Genomic DNA, 19,667 nt, shown 5'->3' with positions numbered 1-19,667 from the left:
TCCTAAAATTATTTTTTCCTTCATCTTTGTTTCAGACGTCATTTAGATTAGAAATAACCATTTCGAGTTGTTGAAAGTTTTTGAGTACGTTATTTTGAAGTTTTTTTTTGCAAGATTCAAATTGGCAGAATTTTAGCTCCTATGTGTACAATGACCATATCAAACAATTATGCAAGGTTTCATGCAAATCTGAGAAGGTCGAGTTAGATCGATTCTTCATTTGGCGTAGAACTGCTCTTTTGCTGATATTTTCTCGCATGCGGCACATCAATCTACGTTAAATTTTAAAGGTGAGTATGATAGAATACCACGGATCCGTCCTGATCACAATGGACTCGATTCCAAGGTACATTTTTTTTTTCGACAGAGCATGGGTATGCGACAGATAAATTCACGACGATATTCAAAGACGAGTATGCTGGAGTACCACAGATCGCAATGAAGCATAATCTGGCCACATTGGTCAGTAACCAGATCTTACGTGGATGCCATGGACCACTTTTCTCTTCAACAGAACATGGGCATAAGACACATATATTCAAGTTATTTTTCAAATATTAGTATGATGTAGTACCACAGATCAGTGCTGAGATTTGTCATTGTCATTGACAGACTTTTGCGCGATATTGACAAAATTGTTTTTCACATAGTCAATGATAGACTTGATCCTCAAAAAAATCTTTGTCAAAATCTCATTCATTTTTTCGTCAATGACAAAAATTCACCTGGTAGCAGAAAGTGTAATTTCTTGCATTCTGAGACACATTATTGTTATCCAAGCGGTTCAGGACGTAGATGCTTATTCACTTTTATAGCTCCATGTAATTGTTTTGCTCAAGCCATTTAATTTCATTTCAAATATAGCTAATAAACAAATCAGCACATGTTCGTCACTGACAAAAATGCTACTGACAATTGACATGGTTTGCCTTGACGATGACTGTTAGCTCAAACGAGTGACCAAAGCAGAACTTTGAGTATCACCGTGTATTGTCGAAATTTTGCAGCACTGCCACAGATCTCTTCTGGACGTGATATGGCCATAATTGTTAGTATTCGGATCATTCGGAACCCTTTCTGGAGATTATTGATCTTCTGTCAGACAAAATTCACTAGGGTACTTCAATTTGATAAAAGTATTTGCAATTATTTAGGCCACCCATTTTGATTCATAACGTCAAAATATGGGCCTGTGCAAAAATAATAAACGAGATTGAAAAAGGTTTAGAGATCGAGCAAATGGTTTGAAGTTTTTATGGATATAATGAAAAATTACTATGGGAGATTTTTGAATTTCACTACTATTCAAGTAGGAATGCTGTCAAAATTGTATATGTGGTTGCCATGATAACGATAATCAAACCTTATGTTGTTCTTGTGGTGAAATTGGTATTGTTATTAGGCACATACCGTTCTGATTCATAGTTCGGACACCTTCATATTTCGGACACTTTATTATTGTATCTTGAAATACCTGTAAACCTAAATACACATATAAAATCGAGGGATGACCCTGTTTAGAGCCACCCTCGGTTTTTATAGTTGTATATAGGTTTCCAGGTATTTTAATATATTATTGTAAAGGGTCTGAAATATGAAGGTGTCAAAACAATGAATCAGAACGGTATTCAACTATGAATATACCCTCTTTTTATCTTTCTTGAATCGCTGCTCAACTGATCGTAACAGAAGCAGGCTTGTTGGTCAATGTCGTATAAACCATTTTTTGTAGTATTTGGATAACTAGATCGAAAATTAGAATGGTATTAAAAAAATGTAACTACTTCCATAGTAATCCCCAAACAAACTTCGAACCATTTGTGTGACCTCTAATCCTTCATTAAATTTTACATTTGTAATGACTCATAAATACTTTGGGGTTGTGAATCAATCTGGAGGGTAGCCCAAATACTTTTTACTGAATGAGGCACCCTTATGCGACACATTTTTGTTTTGTTAAGGTACGTTTATGTGTGGTTCAAATAACGATATATTTTATAGATAAGTATAATGAAGTTCCAGAGATCCCACAAAATGTAACATGGTAACGGGGCTCAGTTTGAAGATTTGAAAAAAAGCAGGAACATCAATTCACGTCATGTTTCGCTCCATAATCGTGCGATCGCTTAGATCTAAAGACCTTTCTAAGATGTAGTCTGAACTTGGTGGTCTGTAAACATAATTAGGCCATATATCTTTCGACCTAATGCCTTTCATTAAACTTTCTTTCGGCCATCTGTACTAACATCTGAAGCGATTTTTCGTGTTGCTGTAATATAAATTTCTAAGAACATCCAGTTCACAAAGTAAATATCCAGTAATTATTAATATCGTAGATTTCATAAAGCATAGTTGTTGATCATGAGTGACTGTCCACAAACAAAACGGACAGTTTAATGGAAGGGGGACTGGTGTAAACCAGAAGCTATATGATTGCTGATTATGCTGGTTCTGCACGACTTTCAAATTGAACCGCACATAATATTTTTATAATATTCGTAGACCGACGTCAATAAGCGGTGCTTGCGGATAATGCGGAGTGTTTACTCGAATCTACTTTGTATTCTACGATACGTTCATTGTAAATGGAACTGCCCCTGCTTCCTGTTTGCCGTTCACACTCTTATCTTTGAGAACAAGTTGACAGCTCTCATCTTCCATCTCCCTATTAAACAATCGAGGACATGCGCAACATTTTTAGGAAAGTTTTTTCGGGTTCCAGTTTCGTATTACCGTTATTATTCAAATTGTTCCTGAAAATCCCATTCATTTTGGAATCGTTTATTCAGACCCATACAAGATGAGGCTGTTCACCATCTAATGGATACTGTTGGCAGAAGTCCGACTAAATGGTTAATTAGGAAGTGTATTTTATAAACGATCTCTGTGCTATATCGAGAGCGCATGCTCAACACACATGCATGTACGATAACCTAACGAAATAAATAAATAAATACCTCTTGTTAGTCACATGTTCTATATACACCACTGACGAAAACGTATATAGTATTTATCAGAGAAAATTATCAATCTCAGATCGATTACTACAGCATCATCGTCTGTGGTGGAGCTACTTGTCTTGTTTCAAGCTATAAGTGCTCATTTTGACCCTCAGCATCAGGCATCAGATAAATTTATTGTCTGGTTGCAACTACGGGAAAACTGAAAATAGCGGTAATGAAAATTGTTTGTCGTGCACTTTCTACGAAGTATCCTGCTAGCCATAACAATGCGCGAATACGATGGCATAAAATCAACCTGGTTTTTTAAATTCTCATTCGAAAATCTCATTTTTGCATCTGAATAAAAATACACCAAGAACAGCTCTTCTCATATATCAATAGAAAATTTAACAATTTATTGTACAAAGGTACCATCAAAGTTACACTTTGTTTAAATAGTATGGTAGTAAAATATGGGTGATGTACACGTCTATATTAAAGCCTTTCTGCGTCTTTAATGACCTCATGCAAATGTCGTCCTTGCAAAGTCTAGCAAACGGGATATTGGGTTACCCTGTATGCAGCGTCGTCATCGTTGGTGTCGCTATGAACACAAACGATGCCGTTGTCATGGAGGAGCAGCATGAGAAAAGCAATATTAAAGAACACCGCTCAAGAGTTTGTAAACTTTTATGGTGGTATACTTCTGAAAGTTGACAGGCTATTATTATAGGGCTGATGACAGATCTGTTAAATATTAGACTAACTTCAGACCGATTATGTCTAATATCAGCAAAAATTCAGATCCGCTATGCAGAACTAATTTATGAATTATTTTAAATGAGGTTTGGAATTTTTAACTTGAGTAAATGTCCAAAGAATAATGTTTTGACAAGAAAAGGAAAAAAATACAACTCATTGTGATCGTTGTGCTTCAAGAATGGTAGTCAAATAAAAAACATTTTTCTTAATTCGCTCAAACTTCATACAAACTTTGCCAATCAAGCTCAAACCTTTACCAACTAATTTTGAGTATCCACCAGTGGCCTTTTAGGATTGAAACTTTTTAAATTGACGAACAAAATTACGATGAATATTTTATTATTACCAGTTCTGTACTAGGCTACCGCACTTCTTCATCTTCTACGCTTATTTACATCATATGTATCTTAAATATCAAAAATCTCTTAGTTTTGAAATGGATCGATTACTTCTTATGATGTATTCATCCAACGTAATAACATAAGATGTTTTTAATTCATTTGATACAAGACTGAAGCGACAATCCATAATCTTTAAAGAATAATTAGATTTATACCTAGTATTCTCATTCTCATTCTCATTACACTAGCAACCCCGCAATCTGATGCTATCATAATTTTCAGCAATGTCAGGAATGCTCACGAACCCCCGAAATTTGCTAGAATTCTTACTACTAGCTTAAGGCATCTTCCAAATAAGCTTCAAAATTGCATTTTTTTTTTATCAAATTTATATTCAGTCCTCTACAGCCATGGTAAAAACACTGAACCCTTTTGCACGGGTGACAGTTTTGCCTACAAACACACCACCACACTGATCCCTTGAGCTCATAAGCTTTATAATATTGCGTAATGCTTTTTAGCCAAAAGAAATCGAATTGAATTTCATAGATTTACCTCATGAAATAATGTTAACAAAAAAAAGACAGACTGGAATCGAACCATGAACATTGGTATCATGGAAGTTATGCTTTGACCATTCGTCTATCAGCTCTAGTCGAGACAGAAGATGCTGAACAATTATCCACGGGCACCGGTACCAGTTCCTTGTTTGCTGCTTTTGGTGTTTTCTATCGAGCACTGGTACGGAGCGTACAACTCAATGCTCTTGGTGGTGTGTAAAAAAGGCAGTACGCAATGTAGTGTTGCGTTTAGACATGCCTAGTCCTCTATATCCGTAAAACGCGCGCAAGGCTCAAACCTGTTTTTTTCCTTGATTTGTTTTCCGTCGATCTTGTTTTCCGTGCTGAGCACCAATGTACCGGCGCAAGGGAGGAAGCTCCCACACCTGGACCCTGCCTATCGATCCATCAATCAACTCATGAACCGGGGTACCAACGGCTTTGCTTCCCTTCCGAAGGAAGGCGTGATCAGAGATGTTATGCCTAAGCACATCACGGCGGCGCCGACTGGGATTGAACTCAGGCCTGCTGGGATGAGAGGTTATCACGCTTACCACTACCCCACTGGCGCCGCTTCAGACTTAAACATTTGTAGACTACTTTTTTAAAATCTACTACTATTAAATCAAATATTAAATTATCCATCATCACCATCGTTGCGAACACAATATTTTTTTTTTTCGTGGTACAATAATTATTAAAAAGTCGTTATGACTATCCATATAAAATGATCTGTTAAAAACTTCGTCAAGATACATAAATTTTCAATAGATAACTGTTGAACAGACAGCTTTAACATATGAAATTCAATGTCTCTTAAATTCTGTAAGTGTAGTTGCACGTTTAATGTGTCTGGGCATCGAATGGAAAACATTTATTCCTTTCAAATGTAATGAATTCTGTGAAGCACAGGTCTAGAAATGTGGTGTTCTTATTTCAGCCGCGTTTCTAGTATTATATCTATGAAAATCACTTCCCCTTTCAATTTGATCACACAAATATCGAGGTAGCAAACCGTTTAATTACTTTTAAAATGAACACCATAGTCAAAAATACAATTATTTGCTTCACCGACAACCATTTTTATGGTCTAGCATCAAAGTTGAGGAAGTGAATCTATTACATCTCAAAATCAAACGCAAAGTCTAGATGAAGAGAGATGATTGATTTGAATAGCTGTAAATTGTTAAATCGTTTTTCAATTGACATAGAATTTCATACTTCTTGGCAATTTTCTTGCAGACATTGTCAATGTGAGAGTTGAACTTAAGGCTGTCATCAATAATCACGCCAAAATATTTAATCTCCCGAACGTGATCAATAGCCTCATAATCAATTACAACGGAAACGTTCTCATTTACTCGATTCCGCGAAATTACCATGAATTTAGTTTTACTTATATTCAATCTCAATTAAGAATGCAAATCTTCATTCAAGTGTGAAACGGCATCATCTAAGGTGCAATGAATAACACAGTCAGTGTTGCAGAATCTCGACAATACACGGTGATATTGACAATTTTGCTTTGGTCACTCATTTGAGCTAACAGTCACAGTCAAGGCAAACCATGTCAATTGTCAATGACAATGCTGTTAGTGACGAACAGTGTAGATTTTTATATTAACTAAATTTGTAACGAAATTAAATTACTGGAGCAACACAATTACATGGAACCGTTAATGTGAACAAGCATCAACGTCCAGAACTGCTTGGATAACAATAATGTGACACAGAATGTACGAAATAACACTTTTTGTTACCAGGTGAATCTTTGTCATTAACGAAAAAATGAGCTCATTCATTTTTTGACGAAGGTTTTTTTGAGTATCAAGCATGTCAGTGACTATGTGCCGAAATTTTTTATCAATATCGCGCGAAAGTCTGTCAATGACAATGACAAATCTCAGCACTGAACACATAATCATCTGCAAAAAGGCTAATGTCGTAATATCGTAAAACACGTCGCAAATCATTAACTGACAGAACCCTAAGGGTTCAAAGTGCGTGGCGATGCTGTTATGCACACTTGTCCCGTTGCTGAAAAGCGTGCTTGTTCACAGTATCGCCACGCTTTTTGCACCCTTGGTGTTCTGTCAGTTAATATACGTAATATAAAAAGAGGCCCTAATACACTTCCCTGAGGCACTGCAAGGTTATTCCCAACGGGACTGGAAATATAATAATTAAAACCAGTCCTTTGAGTTCAGTCACACAAATAGCTTTCAAACCATTTATATTTTCTCATGGAAACTCTACAGCTTCACGATTTAGCTAAATGGGTTTCCCCCAGGGCTCATGTTTAAGCCCCCTTTTTTCTACGTTAGTGAAACTTATAATTGTCTTAGTGACAACTGCACGTTGAGACAACTTGCAGATGACGGCGTAGTGTCTGTCACGGGGCCCAAAGGGGTCGACCTGCAAGGACCCTTACAGGATACCTTAGATAGTTTGTCTACTTGGGCTATTCAGCTAAGTATCGAATTTTTCACGGAGAAAACTGAGTTGGTCATTTTTTCTAGGCAGCATAGCCCAGCACAACCGAAGCTTCAAATTTTGGGTTAACCGATCACTCATTCTATGTCGTTCAAATATCTTGGGGTCTGGTTCGATTATAAATACACCTGGCAGATCCCACATTGAGTATCTGGAGCGGAAATGCCAACAATGGATCAATATTCTACGTACAATTACCGGAACGTGGTGGGGAGCCCATCCGCAAGATCTTCTAATGTTGTACCGGACAACGATTTTATCGGTTTTAGAGAACGGTAGTTTCTGCTTCCAGTCGGCGGCTAAAACGCACATCATCAAACTGGAACGGATCCAGTATCGCTGTCTTCGTATCGCGTTAGAATACATGCTCTCGACTCATACGATGAGTCTTGAAGTGTTGGCGGGCATGTTGCCACTCTCTGATCGGTTTTCGGAATTGTCCCTCAGGCTCCTCATCCGTTGTGAAATTATGAACCTACTGGTGATTTTTTTTTTTTCCTCTGTTCGGGACATAACACCACTGCGACCAGTAATTTGATCTATTGTAGTATATCCCGTGTCCTTAGTTTAGTGCATGTCGTATTACTCCATCACTATTGAGAAATGATGAAGTATTCGGTTTTGATACAGTTGTCATTCTTGCCTTCATCGCAAGGAATCGATTCTAACTGAAAGGTTCCGCTATTTATACCCTTCGAAGTTGGAACACCCTCCAAAGGCGCGCCCCTTTGTCAGTCAAAATTGGATTCCTTAACAACAAAAACAGGCTATGACACCGATAATGACCATGCATCAGAACCCTAGTCTTAACCACTTCAAACTAGGGAACAACGATTAGAAGATTAGGAATCACATAGGTGAAGACTAACTAACTCATTTTTTCCTTGTTTCAAGATCATCCTCGGTCCAGGCAACCCGAGGACTTATCACTATCAACAAGGCATAAAAAGTAACAAGGACTAAGATGTGTTCCTTTGATTACTGAAAAATCCTGTTCCCCTAGTTTGAAGAAGTTAGGACTAGGAATCGGTGGTAGATCTTACATCCCGTAACGTACCACGAAAAGGTGATCTACCCACGTTACGGGGCGTGATTGCAAACTTTGATAAGCTTCTTGAGCTAAATCCTCAAACTCGTTTTATGTCATTGTACTACGTGTACATAACACAGGATGTCAGCCCTTCACAACATAATCCTCATCGTGAATGCTTCTCCGACTTCGGCAATTCAGTTAATTTTGATTTATTTATGACGCAAGAGATTCACGGAGTCCCAGAGCATCATCGTTCCATAATTGCTCCGTCAATTTTTGCTGCAAAGTTTGGCCAAGTTGATTCCGTAAGATCGTTCTTCACAGATGAATCACTAATAGAGGCGTCCGCTGATTTCATAGCGCCTCTCGAATGCTTCATGCTCCTTGTTGCGTATATGTTTCTGAACTGGCAGCAATACATGATACGCTAGAAACTATCGCCTCACTTGCCCCAAATCACTATTTTATTTTTACGGATAGTCTCAGTTCTGTCGAGGCTATTCGCTTTATGAGGCCGGTAAAGCACTCCTCGTATTTTCTCATGAAAATACGAAAGCTTCTAAGTGCTTTATCTTTAAGATCTTTTGTCATCACCTCCGGGCAATGAGAAGGCGGACTCGCTTGCTATGGAGGGCGATATTTACGATCGACAAATCGCCTACGATGAATTTTTCTTCATTTATCGTCAACAGTCAATCGCCAGCTGGCAACATAAATGGAGTGAAGGGTGTTTGGGACGATGGCTATATTCGATCATCCCTAAGGTGTCAAAGATTCCTTGGTTCAAAAGGTTGGAGGTGGGTCGAGACTTCATTCGTGTGATGTCTCGCCTCATGACCAATCACTATTCGTTAAACGCTCACTTGTTCCGTGTTGGGCGTGCATTACGCACCTCACTTTACCTCAGCTAATTGGCGCTTCCAGTTCGCTGATCGTCTCTCCAATTTGTGAGCCATTTAGCTCCCAGCGTCACGTTCTACTCGGTTATCCCCGGTGGTGGATTCAGCCTACTCTGACGGAGATTTCTCCCGGCTTCGGCTTTCAGTTCGCACTTGTGTAAGCACATTACTACTTTCTAGTTGGTCTTCTCGCCATTTTCGCTGCAGCGCAGACATGATCTGCGTTACTGCTCTGTTGACGGCGTTAAAGGTGCCCTCCTCTCGACACATATCTTCGACGACATTCTCCGTGCTAAGGGCGAGCATATCCTCTCGCACATCATCAAATCTAGGACATTAGCCAACTCTCACAACTTTCCGTACTCTTCCGGCTTCTCTCCACCTGTAGCACTCACTGTCCTCCACCAGGGTGATGCCGATAGGGATCATATCGGCGATAACGCATACTGCTTCCGACGAGATGGTTCTGTATGCACTCACGACTTGCATCGCCATGAGCTGGAACGTACTGCTCAGTTTCCTTTGGTTCTACTTCGTTTCCAGCGCTGGAACCCAGGCTGGACCTCCATATTTCAGTATCGATGATGACATGCTGGCCAGAAGACGCCTCTTGCTACTGCTGGGACCAGCGTTGTTCGGCATGATTCCAGCTATCGCGTTGATGGCCTTCGCCACCTTCTCACAGGCATATTCGACGTGGCTGTTGAAGTTTAGCCGGTCATCGATCATCACTCCCAGGTATTTTAACACACGCTTCGAGGCTATGGTGTGCTCCCCCACGGTGATTTCTGCCCGCTGTACCGCTTTACAGTTACTGACCAATAACACTTCCGTTTTGTGGTGGGCTATCTGCAGCTTCGCTCCTTGCATCCAGTTACCAATCATGTCGATTGCCTCGGTTGACAACACTTACACCTCTTCCAGCATCTCGCCTGTTACCGTCAAGACAACGTCGTCCACAAAGCCAACGATCTCAACTCCTTTGGGCAGTTTCAGCGTTAGCACGCCATTGTACATCCCGTTCCAGAGCGTTGGACCAAGAATGGAGCCTTGTGGAGCTCCCGCTGTGATCCTAATCGATCTCTGTCCCATGTCTGTCTCGTAGACCAGAACCCGGTTCTGGAAATAACTCCTCAGGATCCTGCACAGGTATACAGAGACACTCATTCTATGCAGTGCTTCGCCGATGGCCTCCCAGCTGGCGCTGTTGAACGCATTCTTGACGTCGATCGTTATCATGGCGCAATATCGATCTCCTCTCCGCTTCTGTTTGGACGCCTTCTCAGCTCTCTCGACCACTGTCCGAATTGCATCCACCGTCGATCTCCCTTTCCGGAATCCGAACTGCCTCTCCGACAATCCGTGCTCACTCTCCGTGTATTTCGTCAGCCTGTTTAGGATGATCCTCTCCAAGAGTTTTCCGAGTGTATCCAGCCGGCATATAGGTCTGTACGATGCTGGATCCCCCGGCGGTTTTCCGGGTTTCGGCAGCAACACTAGCTTCTGTATCTTCCACCTGTCAGGGAAGTGACCCTCGTTCAGGCATTTCTGCAGCACCATCCTGAATATGTCCGGGGATGACTGGATGCACGCTTTCTACGCTACGTTGGGGATTCCATCCAGACCGGCAGCTGTCTTCACCTTCAATCCTTTTGCCACTGCTATGAGTTCCTCGTTGGTGACTTCGACGTTATCTCCCTCTCCTTCTCCGTACGGTGTAGGTGGCCAGATTGTTGGTTCGTGCTTCGGGAAAAGTCCTTCCACGATGACTTTCAGCTTCTCTGGGCACATTTCAGCGGGCATCGTTGGACCTCTGATCTTCGCCATCACGACTCGGTATGCGTCGCATCAGGGGTTGGCATCAGCGTCTCGACACAGCTCCTTAAAACAGTTTGACTTGCTCTGCTTAATCTCTCGTTTAAGTGCGGTCCTGGCCGCTCGAAACACTTCTCTTCGTTCCTCTCTGTCTGCTTCCGTTCTTGCTCTCTAAACACGTCTTCTGGCTCTGAGACAACAGCTCGTCCGCATTTAGATCTGCGGGACTCCTGTCCACACGAAGTGCCTCAACGAACAGATCCTTGTCAAAAGCCTTCGTCTTCCACTTTCGGTCACAAGTTCTCGTTCTCCGTACTGCCACAGTATTCCGTTGGCCGATACCATATCGTATCGCCTGATGGTCGCTATGGGTATATCCTTCGCTCACTCTCCAATCCATGTTTGCCATCAGCGACGGACTGCAGAAAGTCCGAAAGTTGATTCTTTGACATAAATAGCAACACCGCCAGTGTGTCTAGAATGTGATAAACAAGCGGCAACATTATCCCGGAATACTAAATTGATCAAATGCTTCCATTTTTACAATACGAGTTTCAGCTAAAATAACTAATAGTGGACGTTTTTCGTCAACAATCTGACGTAAAGCTACGTAGTTTGTTGACAACCCCGCAATATACAAGCGTTAGTGTTGTTATGATATATGTACTTCGTAGATTGGATATTGGAAATTGTCAGTTAGACTATTTTCAGGAATAATGCTGGGGAGTAAACATTGGTTCCAATCTAAACAAGAGTAACAGAAGCATGACTGTCGCTATTCCCGGCCACGCCCATCTTTATCATAACTAGGGATAGGGAAGGAAAAGTTGATGTAGTAGGGGAAACGCTTCCATAGTTGCGGTACGTTAGAAGCGTTAGGTTCCTATAGTTGTGCATGGAGACTCAATACACAACTATAGGAACCTTACGCTTCTAACGTACCGCAACTATAGGAGCGTTTACCCTACTTACTTAACGAGAGGCCACCGACTTAGCGACACCCTCAAAAGTGCTACGGAGTTGGAGGGTTGGGTAGGGTATTCGGTTAGGATTCACCTCAAGTTGGCGATGCAACCAAAAGTATGTATTGTTTATTTGTTGATTATTTAATCTCTCCATAGCCGGCTATCGAAAGAAAATAACGCCACGCTTCGTGACAATACAGGACTACGTTTCGCTTGATATGCAAATAGTTTCCGAGGTTAATGCTCAATATCAAATATACAAATGATGATGGCGATTTATTGTGGTGTGGAAGTGCTTGGGGTTAAATCCATGATTTTCTGCTCAGTAAGCAAAATCGATCCCTCCAGGGTCATCGAGCATCTCATAATCCACAGCGCTTCGCGTCAAAGTACGAATATATGGATGAACTATCTATTATTGAATAACTATTATTTACGATAATTACATGAAAGAAATAAAATATAAACTAAACACAAAACGTGACTACTAAAATCTCAAAAAGATATTCTCACAAATATATTTCACGCAACCAGGAATCTCAAAACCATTAGACGCTAAAATGATACTCTGCACAAGTTTGACACAAGAAGAGGCCAAAAGGCAAGCGTCCGACACACAAAACCCGCCAAATCCACTTGCAGTTACAATCAACGATTCTACGAATCGCCAGCGCTCACGAATCATAAAACCGCTGACTGCGACACTCTGAAAGCGAAATTGACAGGCTCTATGAGCCAAACACCCGCCCTCCAATCTCCTCCCACATCCAACAACACAAATCTCCATTACAACATCTAACGAATTCAAAACTCCGAAAATCACTCAACCATAACAAGTGAGTGGAAGAAACCCTGCATGCAACCATTCTTCATGATACACTTCTTCTGTCTATCTTTTTATTAGGCCTGTGGACATGCGTTAGCTTCGAAACTTCTAACGAAACTGGGAAAACTTTCAGATCACAAAAAAAAACTTGAAAAAAACTTTCAAAGGTTATTCCAAGTAAAATAAATATTGATTATTTTACGCAAAAACGATCAAGTAATATTAAATCTCTTGTATCGTATGCTAATGCTTATTTACTGTAACAAAAATAATATGCTTAAATAAAATAAAATATTAATAAAATTATATGCGAAATTTGCTAGAAGATCATTACTTTATTGGTGAGAAGTTTCTAATAAGCCCTCCCAGTTCCTCTGTATACAGAACAAATCTGATACTATAATTAGAATTGCTCAGTGTGCAAGTAGCAGCCGATTCCATCAAGGAAGTTCTATTAACAACCAAGAATTAATCGTTTAAGGCATACTGAAGCACTAAGAAGGTGATATGTGTCACTATAGGAAATCATCATCGTTGCAAATATAAAGAAATTAAACATAACCCTTTGCTTCAGTACCGTCAACCTCCATGTCCATGGGGAGGGCGTTGACAACCCCGCAATATACAAATACAAAAAATCGAATTGTTTCACATTCCTGGAACTTGGCTGCTATTTGTTGAAACGAAAGCTGTTTTTCTTCTGATCAAAAAGTATTTTATAAACTGAACAGTATGAACTAAATGCGGCATGATTGAAGTCCAAGTTCAGTTTACGTTCTTTATTCATTTTAAAACAATTAATACATTTCAATACAGTTGACCTACATTACGACGTTTTGTGTTGTTGGCTTTCATTTCTCAAATTTCATTGAACGGTAAACCAATAAAGTTTAAATTGAACAGTTTTGATCTATATAAGTTCTTTTCAACTAGGTGAAAATATCATTCAATCAGGTCGGGATGTCCCAAGAATTGAACGGTAAAGTTGTACAATTGCTAAAAACAAACATACATTTCAGAACATCAAACAATAAGTAACAACTATGCTGAATACTCGATCATTAATCTAGTTAGTTTTATTGAGATATTCGCATTTGAATGTATATGAGCATTTTGTATATGAACATTTCAACCAAATCCCCTATATGAATATTACACCAAAAGCGCCAGCCCGTGCAACGTCAAAAACAGCTGAAAAAATCAGAGAGTGGTGACACAAAACTGGGGGTTGGTCCGTTGAAAAAAAAAAAAGATAAAATATTTCTCCCATATAAATGTGGGCCAGTCCAATGAGTACTAATCACCGTGCGATTCGTATGTGCTACTCAGTGAGTGACGAAACTCAGCGAAATTCACACAAAGAACCAAATGAATGGAGCTTAAAATAATGAATTGTATTTTCAGTTTGATTTCAATGAATCAGTAATTTCAAGATCAATAACGGCGCAGGCTACGTCCTAACAGTCATTGAGAAAGGAGAGTAGTTTTTATTATTTTCTTATTTAACGTAGGTCTCTGTTCCGGCAATCATCGACAATTAATCACTGACGACAATCGAGTGCAAGGAAGATGACTTATATCTGAAACCTATCGAACTCATCAGTACATTGGCGGGGACCATCGGCTTTACTTCCCTTCCGAAGGAAGACGTAACCAAAGACTTTTTACTGGCGCCTTCAAAATCATTTGTAAACTCAGTGATGTAAAGAAGCTTGGGATTGAACACTCAATCTTCTACTTAGTAAGCGAAACCAGCCACTAAAAAACTGTCTGTCAGAACTATGGACAATTATAGCAATACGCTGCTTGCAACGAATGTTCAATAGACTAGTGTATTTGCAAAATTAGAAATTGTCACTCCACAGTGCTCAATCGGCTAGAAAGGCTAGAAGTCAAAAGAATTAGTTTTCCCACACTAATTTCCAGATAATTTTTAAATTGTTTGTGCCAAGTTTCTAACCAAATGAGATAAAATTTTGGGAAGCTTTTCAAATGTTATGCGAGAATTCTTTAGTTTAAATAACATGTTATTCGATTTGATTTCATTATGATTAAAATCCATTCACTGTGATGAAAGTTACAACAGTAGCTACAAAAACTTGCATGGATACATGACCGCTTTTATTTTTATGGTCATCATTTTCCAAAGATACTTATATCATAGGGCATCAAATGCTCTTTCGGAAAACGGATGTCCTATCTTGGATCCCATAATTGTGTTATACATCAAATATCAAACATTTAAGATGGTGAAAATATCACCATTTTTTCATAAAGAACGGGTATTAGAAGAATGTTAGGCATACCAAGCTAATTTGACTACAAATGAGTGAAATGTAAAATAACTTGGTCCATTGACCTAATAAAAGCAGCAATTAAAAAACACTTCAAAACTAATTGCCAAAAATGCTTAAACTTCAAACAGAATCAACAAATCAAGTCCAAGACTTTTTTTTCCAAAACAATTCTTCTTTGGCTATTACGTACCAACTGAGAATTTTAAGCTGTTTCTCAACTTGGTGTACTTTTAACACTTCGGCAATTGTTTAATTAGAGATTTCTAAGCCTGCTAGTATGGTTTTGCATCATTGCTGCGCCCTTACTGAATGAGATAAGGAAGGCTATACCAATAAAATTTGTCCACATCCACACATCCAGAACAGGTACAGCTCTTTGCACTTTGCTCTTTACACAAAAATTATTATGTTATTAACTGATGTCCGGCAGGAACTGTTTTTTTTTTTAATCATTGAATTTTAAATTTCTGGTTTGACAACCGTTCAAATTGTTGTCTATCTCAGCATTAAAAAAAAGTAAAAATTCCATAGCAATTTATTTTCGATACAGTCCTCAATATGTTTAAATCATGGCGGCTTTACGTGTATAGCTGTGATAGTATTACATTCAGTGGAATACATTATTAACAACAAATGGGTTCCATTGTTATAGAAACCAAGATTAGCAATTACCAGCACCATAGGAACATGGTTCCTATTAGCTAGTGACGATTTTTGCCAATAACAGTGAAATAATTTTCCTATCGTATAGAGGGATTAAGCTATAGATTGCCGAATTAAACATTCACATGGAACGCATATTAACAAATTTGTGATCAATTTGTGATGTCTCTTCCACTAGCGTATTTTACTACACCTTATGCACAACCGGTACCCTCAGAAGTGACCCATTAAATATTTTATTTGTTGCGTCTATTTTACCAATCCATTTTACTTCTGCTGCTTTGATTTTAATACAAATGAGCCATGTTTTGCTATGCTTTCTGGTGAGTTGCTTATCACTCTACTAAATGACGAATGTTTTCCTTTCCTTTTACGCTAGAATCTAAATTTGTCTGGGCGCATTACGGAATGAGTTTTTCTACGGAAGTTTTTCCGCATGTTGGTTCTAGTCAGTGTGAGTAACAAGGAAATTTTACACCTATGTACATCCATATGTCGTTCAACAAGTATGGCCTCCAAAACTTGCTTGGTTCCTTTACATATGTATTGAGGCCATTAAGAAGAAAGTAACAAAAGGGTATTCGTTTAAAGAGTGTATTATTTCCATAAATTCAAAAATAGAAAATATGCTCGCTATAAATATGTATCATGTATGCAAACCCACTAGCGCTAGTCTGAGAAACTGACAACATGAACACCAACGCTTGATACCAACCGCATGGCAAGAAAATTAAGTGTGACTGTATACTGTAAAATTGCAATTCGCAATAAATACTGGCATAATTTTTTCTTACAACTCTGTACCTAGTGGGAACCGATACTACTGTTGTGGTTTCAGCAATAAAGTGGCGCAGTGAACGAAAACGAATTCAAAATCACACTCTCACTTATTTCGGTCCACTGCACTATGGGCAGAAAGTTTCAAAGGAAAATGTTCCTTGCTCATTCAGTTGTTTGATTTAGTTATTTTTTATTGGCCAAATGCAAGAAAAACTTACCTTTTTCAAGGCTTAAATGTTTAATTTCAAAATATCTGGAAACGTATAAGAAAAGGTAATGGAATCATAACTATTTAGAGTTATGCCAAATATTGCTATTTGGTGTTTACATAAGTAGTTTAGCTGATGTTTTGCCATTTCCCAGCAAACAAGGGGCCAACACAATATTTGGGAGCTCAAAACTCGATATATGCCAAATTATTCAGCCGAATAATATGGCGGCCTAATATTAGGTGCAGCACTAATCAACAAATTTGGCAGTGACAGTAAAAATATCATATTTATTTAGTTTCAATTTAATCTAAAATAACGCTAATTTACCGAAAATATTGGATATTTTTGTGTGACTTATAACAAAAATCTATTACATTGAATGTTAGTTGCATTTCCTATAATCCTCCGCAGCGAATGATATAAGTTGACCATGCAGACAATACAATGATTTTTATCTTTTTTTTATTTCGTGTTCTGTCTACGCTTTCGACTATACAGCAAGATTTTTACTATATTTATAACATTGTAGAACGACGCACACACTAGCCTCGATTTTCTCCAATTCCCGTTCAGCAGACAAAGCATACGAAATCAAATTATCGTACTATGAGTGCTTCCTATACGCTTTTAGCCTATCCTTATTCCAAAGCATCGAGAGAACAGTGGAGAAAACACAGGCGTAATGGCGCAGTTAAGATCCATACAATACATTTTTGAAAAAAATCAGAGTTATCCTTACCCTACGCTTCATCACCCGAGCAGAAGAAAATAACTAATGAATACCTAATTCTCTGATCTGATACCAAAATTTGGTGTTGATCAGGATGACATAAGAGGTAAAATACCAAAGAATAATACCAAAAAATTGCATGCAAAATACTTTGAAATTAACAAACATTGATATTTTCATACCAAGAGAATATGTATTGTGTGGTATTTTTTTGGTATTGCAATTGCATAATTTGGTATTGGAATGGTATTGTTGGAACATTTTTTTGGTATTATTTTTGGTATTTTACCTCTTATGTCATGCTTATCCATACCAATTTAAGGTATAAAGATATTCGTTCCTGCTCGGGCAGTTTCTTGTCTCTGAGATCACTTAATTTTGCCAAATATTGATTTCAATATCAATTTTTTTTTTAATTCATTGTTGGTAGACTGGTAGAGTTCCAAGCACCTCATTCATTCCCCTCAACAAAGTGTAACAAATTGTAATAATTTACCACACTCCTTCTTTTCTATTGCGTTACGTAATTTTATAACAGATCCATTATGCCACTCTTGCGCATTTTGCTCACTGCTTGGATGGTCTCCTCTAGCAATGGCAGACTCTTCTACTTCTTCAACAGGAATACCGTATTCCTCTTCGGTGTCTTCCTCGCCCTCCTCCTTTTTCCAAATGTTCGCTCTGCGGATCTTCAGTTGATTCTTTAAGCCTTCGTCTGAATATTGTCCTCTTCAAAATCCGCAACGTGTTCAACGATGATTTGCGTCTTCTTAGGATCTCAAATACGTTAACTGCTCGGAGAAAAATCGTCGAATGTTCCTTGCCATGACTTGGGATCAAGTTTCGTCCGTAGCTCCTTCGGAAACATCCGGTTCCCTCATTTTGATCGAAATTTTGTTCGAATCCAGTGTCTGGCTCCTATTGACCAAATACGCTATCATCAGAACGGCTTGTTTCCAGAAAACTTTAACATTTCCTGAATTTTGAAGCATACCTCTAGTCTTCTCGACCAGTTTGTTCGATCGCTTATCCTATTCAGATCAGCACTGTACAGCAACTCCTTTGAATCTGATATTTTTGATTGATTCTTTTTTGTTTTGTTTTTAACATATTCAAGTATAACAGGACCAGGCATGGAAAATCGTTTACATTCATTTCATGCATTCATTTACATTCATTTGCCTCTAACTTTTTTCATCAACAGCATTCCGCAAAATGATTTACAGAGCTTAAGTAGGTTTTGTTATTAAATACAACTTTTGCCCATAACTCAAATCTGTATCTCTTATGCATCACGATAGTGGATTTTGTTCGCTCTGGTTCGTCATGCATAAGAGATACGGATTTGAGTTGTTAACAAACGTTGTAGCTTATAACAAAACCTACAAAAGCTCCATACATTATTTTGCGGAATTCTGTTGATGAAAAAAGTTAGGGGCAAATGAATGTAAATGAATGCACGAAATGAATGCAAATGATTTTCCATGCCTGAACAGGACCGTTGCTGCTGTTGTTGTTTCTTTATTAAGGATGAAATTCCCAGTATAACAGGTTACACTAACAGGTTCTATTCGATCCCCTTAAGCTTTTATGATTTCCTTAAGCATTGTCGAAAAGGCATCAATAATGTTGTTCTGTATATAACATTTTCATAAGGATCATATAGAGATGATGTAAGAAACCCATACTAGTATTTTATCTATTTGCTGTTTAGATTGTGTGCATTCATTACACCACTTCATACTCCCAGATGTAATACAGAAGGTTTCTATACATATAATTTCTATATACCCAATACAGAACTTACCACGATTTCTCCGTAGTACAACAATTTAACATTTGTTTCCTTTTTCTTCTTCTAGCCTACGGCTGCAATGCGACGGGTGAACGCAACCATAACACAACCATAATAAACTCAGCCATTCTTTTTCAATATCATAAATCGTAATGGATGTGCCAAAGCGCATTCAACCGCTGCTGACGCTGGATGTGAGTGGATACCATAGATACTGCAACTATTTGAAGCCTGAAGCATTCAGTAAACCTTATCAATTATAAACAAAGGCAAAACAAACAGAGCACAAGCAATGCCTTTTGAGATGTGTTTTGTTTGAAACCATGGATGGTGGTATGCTTCAAGGATGAATAATTTTATTACTAACCATGTATAGAAGCACTGGCAAATATTTTCCGACATCGGTCCGTCGGTTAGTTGGTAATTAAATTAAATCCTCTTTGAAAAATGCCGCAATGAATCATAATAAACAATAATACAAATAGTGAAATCTCTACTTTGGCAACACACAACGCTGCCTACCTCAACCCATTGTTACATAGTTGTTTGTAAAA

General features: G+C 38.6%; 1 protein-coding gene across 3 annotated transcripts in view; it reads left to right on the top strand.

Moving 5' to 3' along the window:
• The window catches only part of LOC135710670 (innexin shaking-B-like), a 135,943-nt gene that overhangs the window by 23,278 nt on the left and 92,998 nt on the right, over window positions 1-19,667 (top strand). For all 3 annotated transcript variants that reach the window (XM_065233312.1, XM_065233311.1, XM_065233315.1), the window contains exon 2: window positions 19,181-19,307. The gene's annotated coding sequence lies outside the window, so the exon portion shown is untranslated. The remainder of the gene's footprint in view (window positions 1-19,180; window positions 19,308-19,667) is intronic.

The sequence above is a fragment of the Ochlerotatus camptorhynchus genome, unplaced genomic scaffold (assembly GCF_037179485.1).
Source record: "Ochlerotatus camptorhynchus isolate MF236.1 unplaced genomic scaffold, CSIRO-AGI_Acam_v1.1 ptg000400l, whole genome shotgun sequence".
Taxonomy (NCBI): Eukaryota; Metazoa; Arthropoda; class Insecta; order Diptera; family Culicidae; genus Ochlerotatus; species Ochlerotatus camptorhynchus.
This window is presented reverse-complemented; position numbering and strand designations above follow the sequence as displayed.